The 13,610-nt window shown below is 46.4% G+C and overlaps 1 protein-coding gene across 1 annotated transcript in view; it reads right to left on the reverse strand.

Annotated features, from left to right (window-relative positions):
• dnajb2 (DnaJ heat shock protein family (Hsp40) member B2) overlaps positions 1-13,610 on the reverse strand; it is a 266,812-nt gene that overhangs the window by 161,865 nt on the left and 91,337 nt on the right. The gene's annotated exons all lie outside the window — the stretch shown is intronic.

Here is a 13,610-nt window from a genome sequence, read left to right on the forward strand (position 1 = left end):
AGGCCCTCCTAACAACAGCGGTGTTGTTGCGTTCCTGCGGTGGTTTAAGGGCTCTTTATGGTTCTACGTTCACGCAACGCAAGGGAGTTACGGACCCCTTACGTCCTCGTGGACCCTCCTTGCGTTCAGCGCAAGGGCCGGACGTGCGCCTCCCAAAAATCGTAACCTTCCGTCGAGGCGACGCAGCAGCAAGGGCTGTGATTGGTCCGCTTACTGAAACCCTATTTTAATGGATATTATGTTCACACAACCGAACACAATGCCTTGGTTCTTTTGATTCCCATACATTACCTGATTTTGCACCTGACTCTATGTTCCCAGGTAGTGCCCATGGTATCCTTTTTTTATTATGAGTGATTTTTAACAATGATGAAAATAAGTGCGAGCGACAGATCGATGAGGTCGTTTCGACTGGGCCCTGAAGCGGTCTGGACAGGTAGGACCACGCGGGTCAGGATGGTGGAGGGGTGCTCTCCATGGTGCTGACTCGGGACTTAGATAAGGCCGTTTGGAAGGGACTTAAACAGAACAATAGATAAATAACATGTCTTTGAACCGAACAAAGGCCTGGACGATATGGTGGCGTAAGTTTGCGACATCTTCATGGCATATGTATCCCTATCGTTGCCCGGGACATGTGACAATAACGTTACAGCAATAACACTTGTGTTGAAAGTCGGGAACCTTCGCTTGAATATAATCGCTGCTCTCTTCATCCTGGGGCCTCCACGGGTGGTCCAAATATATAGCCCGCCTTTTGTAATCGACTGCCCTCTTCATCCCCCTCCTCTCTCCATCCCCCTCCCCTCTTCACCCCCCCCCCCCCCCCCCTCCATCCCCCTCCTCCCCTCTTCGACCAATCTCCTCTCTCCATCCCCCCCCCCACTCCTCCCCTCTCCATCCCCCTCCTCCGCAGACAATAACAACATTTGGCCACGAGTCACCGAGCCCATTCTTCCCGGGTATCACGTGCATCCCCCCCTCTTGCTGTGCAGGAATGGTTTAGCCCGTTACCGAGCAGGCAGCGAGGGAGCAGAGGAGTGGAGAGGGTGGGAGAGAACCACACAAAGAAAGCGAGCGGTCCTGAGGAGGACGTGAGCGGTGGTCCGACCGGAGAGACACACACATGGAAGAATAAAAGATCCCGGAGAGCAGACATCTTGTGTGTGCGTGTGTGTGTGTGTGTGTGCGTGTGTGTGTGTTTGTGTGTTGTGTGTTGAATGAAGCCGGAACACGGGGAGTTGTGCCGACGGAGCCGAGGGGAGCGATCAAGTGATCCGCTGGGTTGGGTTCACACTGAGGACTTTCATCAGGTCGCTCTCGGTTCGGGAGCGATGGACCGGGCAGGTTCATCCTCACAGCGTGGAGGAGGTGAATGACAATCCGCTCAACACGGATCTATTTGGAGAGCGAGACAATCGAGAAACCACTAAAACGTCCATGATAAGTTTGGGAGGTGAGTAACGGTAAACGTTCAGAGTTTTCTTTGTTCGCAGCCAACCACTGGTCAGGAGCTTTAGGTTCTGGGTCCCTACAGCCGTAAGGAAGCCTCAGCATCAACACACAGACAGATCTGCCAGTTGAAACACTCAGACCAATGTATGCCTGTTTTTTTGTTTAAAATCTCAGCTTTTGGGACGAGGACCATCACATTCAAACGGACAATGCACTCTCGTCGCGTCACAAAATAAGAAAAATTCAAATGCGCAAGTGTCCATGGTTCAGATAGTCTTGCCTATTGTCCTGATGGGAGACTGAATCGTTCTGAGTGAGAGAAAGCTTTACGTGTGATGTCTGCATGCACGACAGCGTGTAAACACAGAAGAACCCAATGGTTTTCGCTCCATCTCTAAAGGGAAGTCACGTGGGCGTTTGTAGGGAGAAAAGGTCCATATTGTTTTGCACATTGTTTCTCTCCCCCTCTCTCTTTCTCCGTCTTTTTCTATCTAACTATCTATCTCTCCATCGCTGTTGTTATTAACACATACATAATTAAGCAAAACGAATAAATTGATTTAGGATTCACAAGAGCCACAAGGCATTTCCCTCATTTCACTCCCTCTCTCTGCGTTGGCGTCCAGATTTAATTTATGTGAAAGCAAGTTGAGTGTCTCTGGCCTATAATTAGTCATTTGTCAGAGCTCTCAAACAATGAATGGAAGCAAGCTTGTTAATCATTTGGCTGTACTCATTTAGTTGAAACATTTTGTTGTAAATGTTCGCCACAGCATTCTAAAGAAGATCTGTGATTAAGATGCCTGTTTTCTGTGATACGCTTTCAGACCGTTCACTTGCTATTCTAGAGACGTGGACTGCATAGTGTTTATTTTCGGGGTGTGAGGTGTGAGATCATCGAGGAGCAGAGCGGGGGAATGTTTGAGAAAGTGTTTACAATGCCATGCTCCTTCCTTGGTATCGAGCGGAGATGTTATGGACATGTCTCGTTTTCTCCTCATGCTGTTCAAAGACACACACCATATGCTCCATCTTTGGAAAGGGCGGGACAGGGACAGTTCTGCAAACATTGGGTCATGCCAGATTTAAAGACCCTTATCCTGAAGTGTGTGTGTGTGTTTGTGCCAATGTGCGTGTGCACCTGCTCATGTGCTAGATAGTTTAGTGATGCTGCCAAGAGACACTGTAGACAAGTGGCTTTGGTGTGTTCTGCGAGTGTGTGAGTGTGTGTGTGTGTGTGTGTGTGTTTGTGTGTGTGTGTGTGTTTCTGCAAATGTGTGTGTGTTTTTTTGTGTGAGTGTGTTTACGCGAGAGTGTGTGGGTGTGATTTGAAGCGCCGTGTTGCTTGTTATTGACTGTCTTTGTAAAGAGAGTCAATGCGTGTGAGGACAGGAGCTGGTATGAAGCAACCAGCTCCTCGCTGTGCGCGGCTAGAGTCTGTACATGGCCATATGCTAATGAGCCCCCTGTCTCGTCCCCCTCGTCTGGGGGGCCCTCGACGGTCTCCAGGAGTCAGGACGAGGACGGGGCCGGGGTCCAAAGTAGCCCGGCCCTTAAAGGGCCTTGCTCTGGAATCAGAGGGGGAATCACTCTCCCCGATTGGCTCATTAAGTGTCTACTGATTGATCAGAAACAACCTTTGATTGAACGCCGAAATTCTCTCAGTTATTTTTCACCGCTTCAAGGTTGATAATAGCGGACAAAGAGAAGGAGGGAGAGAGCGACAGTCCCTCCCAGCTTCCACCCTTGAGACACGAGGATAAACCACTAATGCTGCGTCCGGGAACAGCTGACACGTTCACCGGCCCCCCTCCTCCATGCCGTCTGGTCCAGACGTCCAAACGGGACAGCACTGTCTTTGTGAAATGCCAACTTCATGGTGGCAAGGCCACCGCCCACTGGCTTCAGTTTGTTCTCTCCCATTCCCCGGGGAGGGACTGGAAACGCAGACATGGCTTCCAGTTGTAAAAGCGGTTCTTCCTGTCTGGAATTCGCCTGTGGAGCGTTCCTATGAGCTCTGAAACACGAGCTCAGTGATTATGTCGGCCCCCGGGGGCCAGGCAGACGGCCCTTATACCATGAAGTCAGAGCTTGACCCCTCATATTGGACACGGGGCCACCGCAATTTTTATTTTTTATTTTGTTGTTCCTTATGTGAAGGTCATCAGAAACATGGACTACAGCGGATTAGTGGAGTGGATGTGGTTTGTTAGGATGTCAAAAGATCTGGGAGACGTTATTGTCTCACTTACTTGTTCACGTTATCATAAAAAGTATTAACATTTTAGTCAAGCTTTAAGCTAAATCGGAAATACCATAGTACTACACAAAGCTGAAGTATAATTCACCCGTAGATGATTTTAAAGGATTATAACTTGTAAGTGTAATGCAAGGAAACAGGCCAGAAAGTTCAACTCCAGTTGAATAGAAGTTTTAGATCCAGAGAAAATCACCAGTTGGAACCTGTTCAATCGAAATAGCCTCCTTGGAGGCTATTTATTTTTCAGGCCACTCCTTGGACCTCTGTCTTTAGTACCAAAAACTAAAGTGTTTCTGACAGGCCCTATTGGGCAGCTTGTGGAAACACACACCTGATACATATTATATACACACACAAATTGGGAATTTGCATTTATGCTAACATTTAGTGTGTTTTGCTGACCCTTTCTCCAAAGCGACTTGCAACCATTCATTCACACACCATAGGCGGAGTCACCGCGCAGGGCGACAGCCAGCTCGTCTGGAGCAGTCAGGGTGAGGCGTCTTGCTCAGGAGCCGGGGATCGAACTAGTATCCTTCCGGTTACCAGTTAACCTGCTCTACCTCCTGAGCTACTGTCCTACTGTCCACTAAATAAGATAGCGATGCAAAGCATAGCCTTGTCATATGTCAAATTGTATCTATAAACATTGAACATCATATTTAATATAATATAAATAAGTAACAAGCAGGCAGTAAGCCTAACCACCTGACAACAAGTCTTTTTGTTGTGCTCTTGGGTAACAGGTGGGGTGAGAGAAACAAGCTGCATGAAAGAGACAGGTTCGGTGTGTGTGTGTGTGTGTGTGTGTGTGTGTGTGTGTGTGTGTGTGTGTGTGTGTGTGTGTGTGTGTGTGTGTGTGTGTGTGTGTGTATAACCCTGGGGGTTGAAAGAAAGAGAAGGAGGGAGAAAGCTGACATAAAGGTTGAGTCATTGAGAAGAACAAAGAGAGAGAGAGATTGAGACCTAAAGAGCGAGTGGGAGAGGAAGAGGGATTGATAAAGAGAGAGAGAGGAGGAGGGATTGAGAGGGAGAAGAAGAGAAAGCGAGAGACCTATAGAGAGATAGAGAGGGAGAGGCAGAGGGATTGAGAGGGAGAAGGAGAGAGAGAGACCTAGAGAGAGATAGAAAGGGAGAGGCAGAGGGATTGAGATGTAGTGAGAGTGAGTGATAAAAGGAGGTGTTGAGATGGAGAAGGAGAGAAAGAGAGGCGGGGGGATGAGACGGAGAGGGAGCAAGATAGAGATTAGGAGCGCATTGGGGAAAGTCGATCCTAATCCCATTAATCCACTTCATTGCAGTCCATCCCACCAGCACCTAGCACGCACTGCCATGCCACTCGCACACATGCACATAAGCACCCATATCTACACCTATGTACACACAGACACTTCTGGCACTTTGTAGCGGTGGCTCCTGCTGGTTTTCATCGTCGGCCTGCCTCATATGCTTTGGACGGGGAGCTTTCTGATGAGCATCCTTCGCACTGGCCAACGATTCGTGATGAACTACCCGCCATCTAAAGCTGTGATGTTGCGCTTTAGGGCAAGTGTCCACTGAAGTTAAAATGTCACCTCTAGAGCTAGACCGCATCCATCGAGTGACACCGGATGCTATAACTCAGTGTGGTCTCTAGCTATTACTCAGTATACTTATGACTTCATAGCGTTGCTCTTATAGCATTAACCATCCACTGATTCATGGAGAGGTACGGACTCTTTCCGCCATTGAGCCTCTTTCCACAGACATAATAATGGATCACCATCATCGTTTATCTACTTCATTAACCAGTGTTTTGCAACACACACACATGGTCTGGAAGGTGTTCAAACACCAACTGTGTAATTGGGTTGTCTTTCACTTCCTTTCAATTTGATTCCCACCATTTCCAAGAACTGCTAAGAAAATCCACTTCAACGGTGTGTGTGTCCATCAGGAATCACTTGGATGTTGATATATCAATATATGATAATCCTTCTTGAACATTTGGTTTATGTTGGGAATGCATGAAGCTCAGGGGGACCATGGTGGTGTATGATGGGATGTTCTGGTTCTGCGTCTGACCCAGAGAGCCCAGATTCGACCCCATAATGACTGTGGACAAGTCTAAGGCAGAGGGTGCCGGGAAGGGCCGGTTAATGAAGAGAGAGAGAGGGGAGAATAGATTTATGTGACTAATGGAAATGAATACGGGCCAAGCGTCGATACTGTGTGTGTGTGTGTGTGTGTGTGTGTGTGTGTGTGTGTGTGTGTGTGTGTGTGTGTGTGTGTGTGTGTGTGTGCGTGTTGAATGCAAGTGTGAAATCTAACATTTGGAAACGTGGCAAACAGTGACTGGATTGATAGTTTATTGCAGGCAAGTAACCGCTGATCCCTCCCCCATGAGCCATCCACAGGAAACATACACCTCTACACACAGTCACACTCACACACCAACATCTACACTCTAAACACATATGCATACAGTTTCATTGGAATTGTATGGAGCATAGGACTGACGCAAACGATTACAGATTAGAGTAGGCTGATTTAGAGCAGAGGGTGTGGAGACGAGAGAGAGAGAGAGAGAGAGAGAGAGAGAGAGAGAGAGAGAGAGAGAGAGATTTGTCATCTGATCAAAGCCTCTTTACCACCTCACCTTCAGGCCACTGTACAGCTTACTGAGGGATCAACACACACACACACACACACACACACACACACACAGTCACAAACATACACACACACCTTCCGAGCGATGTAAGGAGTGCCCATTGTTTGATAAGTCAATGTATGGCACCACTGGTTTTTTTTGAGACAGCGCTTGTCATCACTGCTCGGTTATGACAGCACTGGTAGGGTTATTACATCACCATTTGGGTTATGAGATCACCCTTTGGTGACCTCATAAACCAGAGGATTGGTGTGTGTCTGTGTATGTGCATTTGGGTGTGTGTGGGTGGGTCTGTGTCTGTGTCTGTGCATTTGGGTGAGTGTGTTTGTGTTTGTAGAAGTGAGAGTGCATTGGTTTGTGCCTTTACAGCATCTGCCTGACAGATAGTTAGAGTTTACCTGGGGTGCAGCAGCCTGGCGCTGAGTGTGGTGTGATGACAGCCTTCTCCTAACCATCCATCTATCTATGTGTCCATCTGTCCATCTATCCATCCATCCATCCATCTATCTACACCCAGAAGTGCAACGGTAGAAAGTGACCAATGCATCAATAGCACTGGAGACAGAAGAACTAGGAGCAGCTGAATGAGAGCAACGATCTGCATCTAGATTAAGGGATGTGTGTGTGTGTGTCTGTGTGTGTGTGTGTGTGTGTGTGCGTGCGCGCGCGCGTGCGTGCGTGTGTGTGTGTGTCAGGGTGGGTGGGGGGATGGATGGGAATGCAAGCAGGGAAGAGAACATTTCAAAACCTTATGGCTGTGAGTGAAGCCTGGCAAAAACAGGGAATGATATGAGCGACTAGGACCAGAGAGGAAAGGAACCATATTGTTTAGTCACAATTATAATCAATACTGTTAATTATGTTCTCTCTCTCTCTCTCTCTCTCTCTCTCTCTCTCTCTCTCTCTCTCTCTCTCTCTCTATTCAAGGTTATACAGCTCATGAAGTAACCACAACTTAACTTATGGAGCCACAAATGTTAAAATTACTTATTCCTCTCACCTCTAAGATCCATGAATGACAAGAGCATATTTGCTTTCTTGTCTCGTGACTGCATCATTTTTGTCTAAATAAATGGTTTCGACACACACACACACACACACAAACACACTCTTGCTTGCACACAAACAACCACACACACACAAACACGCAGACACCAAAATAACCCATAGACACATTGGCCATCAGCCGCTGACAGATGGACTATACAACCGCAGAGTCATCTTGTGAGTAAGGACTGCCAGTGACATACCGCCAGTCATAAAACATTACACATGAGCATGCACGCATGCTCACACACACACACACACACACACACACACACACACACACACACACACACACACACACACACACACACACACACACACACACACACCTACACACTAACACGTGCATATTCCTATTCTGTGTTCGAACTGGACCACGCAAGATTAAGTGACTGTCAAAGAGACACTGGAAAGTCTGATTGTTGAAGTTTGTTGGACCTCCCTCGCTCTCTCTTCTCTCTCTTCGCTCTCTCTCCTCTCACTCTTTATCTCTCTCTCTCTTTCTCTCATTCTTTCTTTCTCTCTTCCTCTCACTCTTTCTCTACTCTCTCTCACTCTCTCTCTCTCTATACAAGAATACATTTTCCCCAAACATGATTTAGAAGGAACGATGAGCAGAAAATGTTCGTCATTAGACATTTTAGTAATAGTCATAATGGAAATAAATAATGTTATTTCAGTTTAGTAACTGAGTTAGATGCATCATGAGCATTGCATTTAAAAGTGGTACAAATAGAGTCAGTAAACTTGTTAAACCCTGTTTTAAGGACAGAATATAGAAAGGTTTCTCTGACTTGGGTTGCTGGTATGGAACTAGGCTCTGGTTTGGAGAGATACTGAGAGATACATCAAGCTGTGCCCTGCAGAAAACATGGGGCGAGAGAGACAGAGAGAGAGGGGCTGAGCGGGAGAGGCAGGCACCGAAAGACTGCAAATCCTGAAAGAGAAAGATATAGAGGGACTGAGGGAGAACATTGAAAAGTCAGACATTGAAAGAGAGAAAATGCAAGAGAGACAATGAACTCGAGACCTTGAGAATACAAGGTTCTGAAAACGAGAGAAGGGCAGACTGGGTGAGGAAGAGATGATGAAAGATAAGGATAGACAGAAAGAGACGCTGAAACAGATATAGGCATTGAAAAAGAGACACAAAAACCTGAAAGAGAGAGATGATGGAAGACAGAAATTGAGACACTGAAAGACATAATGACCAGAAAGAGAGACAATGGTGAGAAACAGAAGCAACCTTCATGTCTCCGGGCAGATTGTAATTTTAACAAATCTGATCAGACAAATCATTGTTGATCATAGAAGGCCTACTTTCTCCCTGTTTGTCCCTGTAATCACACTTTAATGGAAGAGAACTCATTCACAATTTTCATTTTCCGACCTGCTGAGACAATCTGAGTGCTAAGCATTTGAGCACAACACTGTTTGTGCTCGCATGTGCGTGTGTGTGTGTGCATGTGTGTGTGCATGTGCATATCTGCGTGCTGTGTGTGTGTCCTAGTATGACTCGGACTTGTAGTGGGCTTCATCGCGGGCCTTCAGGAGACCAGTGGTCTGCTGCCACGCGCCAGCGGGGGGTCCTCTGAAATATTAATGCTGACACACAGACACACACACACTCACACACACACTCACACGCACAGACACACACACACACACAACCACACACACACACACTCACACTCACACACACTCACACGCACAGACACATACAAACACACACACACAGAACCACACACACACACTTGCACGCATCCATGCATTTGTGAACACACGCAAAACGTGGACAAGCACACAAAAACGAATCCACAGAGAGACTGTGCTACCACACTTGTTTTTCGATCATTACTTCACGGCCCTCCCAGGTCCGGTACCTCACCCAATCTGTCTTTTAAATTGTTATCACAGATCATGTGACGATCAGTGCCTTCGGTGGCTGAATCAATGCATCATCAATAAGGGTACAGGGAACGACCCCCTTACAATACTCGTTCCTGTTCCACTGTTCCCATTACAAACTGAGCTCCACACAGCGGTGAATCCGCAGCACTCTATTCTGCTCTGTTTTTTTCACGCCGGCCTGCATATGTTCCCGTGTCATTACAGGGATGCAGATGGGGGGCAGGAAGGCATGGGCGGACCTAGCCCTGCACTGTATGACTGGTGGTGACTATAGGGAGCCAGCCTCGCTTTATTGACCCAATCAATCACCCTGCAGAGCAGAACACACTAGGGCCCCCCTGGTCATGCTTGGAACATAGGAGGCATATGTGGCTCTCCCTCCCCCCTGCTGGATCACATGTACAACAACAACAGAAAGACGCCAAGCAAGGCTTCAGCGTGCAAACACAACTATGTTATGCAGTGGAGTTGTATTGGAACACTTTGATCAAAACAGTGTGTTGTTTCATGAACAGAGAGGGGGGAGCATAAACACTGTCAATTTTAGGAAGAGGCTTGTAAACAAAACAAGCTCCCCCCCCATGGGCTGTGGAAACTCTATGATTATCTTATATTTATTACCTTGTCAATGTTGGTGCGCTGGGATCTGTTGAACTGACATTAACCTTTTCCTTAAAGAACGCACGCAGAAGCCAGCCAAACAGAATACAGAGTGCTGTAGAGGAGAGTGAGAGAGAGAGAGAGAGAGAGAGAGAGAGAGAGAGAGAGAGAGAGAGAGAGAGAGAGAGAGAGAGAGAGAGAGAGAGTCAGTTAAATTCCGAGCTGGCCACCTTTTTAGACTGGTGCAGGCGGAACTGCCTTGATCTCAACATCACCAAAACAAAATAACTAATAATTGACTTCCGTAAGGCCCCCTCCACCTTCCCCACTCTGACTGTTCACAACCAGCCGATAGAGAGGGTTGACACATATAGATACCTTGGGACAACAATCGACCACAAACTCAACTTCAAAACAAATACTGATACCATCCACTCCAAGTGCCAGCAACGTCTCTTTTTCCTTCACAAACTCCAGGTCCACCAATCCGTTCTGACAGCATTCTACAGATGTTTCATTGAATCTATAATCACCTTTAACATCACTTCCTGGTTTGGAGCACTGTCCAACATCCATAGGAACCCACTAAACAGAATCATCAAACTGAGCAGCAAAATAATCAGACAACTGCAGGTATCACTCATCAATATATACAACAAAAGGACTAAGCAAAAAGCAACACAAATCCACCCTTGACATCATACACTCTCTACACAGCCAGTATTCCCTCTTACCCTCAGGCTGCAGATACAGAGCCCCTACAGTAAGGACAAACAGAGCCCTGTCAAGCTTTGTCCCAACATCCATAAGACTTTTGAATGGTTGAACCCCTCTTTGAACTGTATCCTCTCGTTTTAATACCTGGAATCTTTTTGAACTGTATCCTCTCGCTTTAAAGCCTGGAATCTTTTTTAATTATTTATTATTTTCTCCCCCACTATGGAGGTAATACTTTTCATTCATTAGGCTTAGGCAAGGATTTTTTATTTTCTGCGGGGCTGATGGTGTGTGTGTGCGCGTGTGTGCATGTTTTTGTTTATTGTATGTACTGTTGGGTATGGACCCACCCTGCTGCTCCTCCACATCTGAAGTTTCTAACGGAAAAATAAAGTTATTTGAATTGAGAGAGAGAGAGAGAGAGAAAGAGAGAGAGAGAGAGAGAGAGAGAGAGAGGCAGGCAGCGCAAGTCAAGGCAGAGGGAACCAAATCAGACAGCCTCCAAAGAGATGAATGTTGAATGGACAGCTTACCAATGGGTTTACCTGACAGCTTGTGTGTGAGGAAGGCCTTTGTATTGTGTTCATCATGTGATTTAGGATTGTATCATTGTACGCAAATACGAAACTCACGCACGCACACACAGAAGAACGTACATGCAAACATACACACACACACGCACACACAGACGTACGTACGTACAAACATACACGCACACACAGACGCACGTACGTACAAACATACACGCACACACAGACGCACGTACGTACATACATGTAGAATGAAGCATACATTTTCAGACACACAGACATCCATGCATACACACACACACACACACACACACACACACATACCCAAATACACACATACAGTGCATACATATTGTGCATGCATACATTCATACAGACATGCAAACTTACATACATACTTACATACACACATGCAAACATGCATAAATATTTTATAATTTAAATGGCTTGAGTAAAAAAGGGGTTGTCTTAAATCTTATAATCTTATGGTCTAACAGACCATAATTGGATGATATGCCATACTTTAGAGAGCTATAATGCAGGCATTCTGCAACATCTACATCTGGTCACCGTGGTCTGAGACACAGCCCAGGGGGGGCTTGTTGTCGGACACACTCCACCTCAACAACACAGCAATTCATACAACCTCTCTGAGGGAGTGTCGGGCTGCTGTGTATCCATCAGCTAGTGAAATGTACACCGTGTAAAGACGGAGAGGCAGATAGCCGCAGCTTGCTAGTGAAATGTACACCATGTCTCCACTACTGAGGGACTATAAGAAGCAGCTGACACTGAAGAAACAGACCTATTAAAGATGTATAGAAAAAAGATAGAAATATTGGATATGATAGACAGACACTTTGCTGTGTCAAAAGATCATGTCACTTTCATGGAATGTCCAGTTTTGTTTCTGCCATCTAAAAGACGCTATCTAGCGTGTGAGCACGGGCTTTGTAAAGGTTAGTGGTGGTGTGATCCAGTAAATAGGGCACCAGCTGAATCAGGAAGGTCAGGGCCGCTCGCTGCCAGCAATCACATACACAGACCCACACAATTGGTCCACATAGGCACATTCCCATGGAGACCAGCCCTCTACCCATTTACTGTGCCCTTGTGCACTCGGTCGTTATAGCAACAGACCCGAGATGACAGAGTTGCATTATGTGTTGTTTTGTGTTCTCCCTGGTTCGCCTCTCCGTTGAATGAAGATATTTGACCAAGGAGAGGATGAAATACCTTGTGTTAGAGCGTCTTGGTGGATGTGTTTGTGCAGTCAAGATGGTGGTGGTAGTGGCGGACAACGCCGTTCAACAGGAGAAGCTGAGCAGGGCTACAGAGGCATCGCACCGCACACACTCACACGTTGACGGGACATACGTGTTGCCTTGGTAACACCATTAAGTGTGGTCGTGGTGATGTTGCTGGCCTGAGTGCGACATCGCAGCGTAGGACACACACACACACACATACACGCACAATGTGTGTTTCACAGACTGCACGCTCAAACCATAGCCAGGCGACGGAGAGACCCTGCAGCACCAAGCACATCAATGGGCCAGGGCAGCTTCTCCTGGACCTCACACCGAGCCCCCCCCTTGCATCATATCTCCAATCAGATCCTATGACCACTGTGAAAAGCTTAGTTTGGTTTGGTCTGGTAATGGTCCAAAGAGCTACCGCTAGACGGGGAATAAGTGAGTTCTGGTTGGCATGCCGAGGAGTTGTGTCAGCCCGCGGCCTGCGCTCAGCGGGACAGCCAGAGTACCTCCTGGAGCAGAGGAACACCAGCTCTGAGACTCAGCTTGAATTAGTGTCAGGGGCCCATTGTGTGGTGGGCATTGCCATGGCTGGATATAGATGAATTATGAAGGAAATTAATTTTACAAAGCAGTCAGGGTGTAATTTGAAGCACAAAGCACTTAAATACAGAGAATCCAAATATAATTAAATGAACGACACATGAACCCTCAAAGAGCTATTTCACCAGTGGAAATATGAAGTTTATATGAAGTAAATAATTCTATGTATTATAAATGTGCAAAAAAAAATTGAAATCGGTTCATCCTAGCCTGAGAAAAGGAAGAAACAGTGTTTTTATGGTCTCTCTGGCTCTTTCTGGCTCAAAAGTAAGAAATCCTCCAACCACCACAGTGCATTGTGCTCGCTGCCCTGCCTGCCTGTTTCCGTCTGGAGAGGGAAGGACCCATTATACTGGCGTGAGTGGTAGCGAGAGAAAACTTTGTGTAAACACATCCCTGTGATACGTTGACTAGTTTAGACTTACTTTGTATATTATTGTACAGCATAAAAACATTTGCTAATTACAGTAGCTCAGCATATCAAGTATTTGTACTCAACCTTTTCTCCCCAGTTGAAATAAATGTTTATCTTATACAGTAGGCCTACTTTAGTATAACAGCAATTGTGTTAGTAAACA

This window comes from Pollachius pollachius (assembly GCF_949987615.1).
Source record: "Pollachius pollachius genome assembly, chromosome: 3".
Lineage (NCBI taxonomy): Eukaryota > Metazoa > Chordata > Actinopteri > Gadiformes > Gadidae > Pollachius > Pollachius pollachius.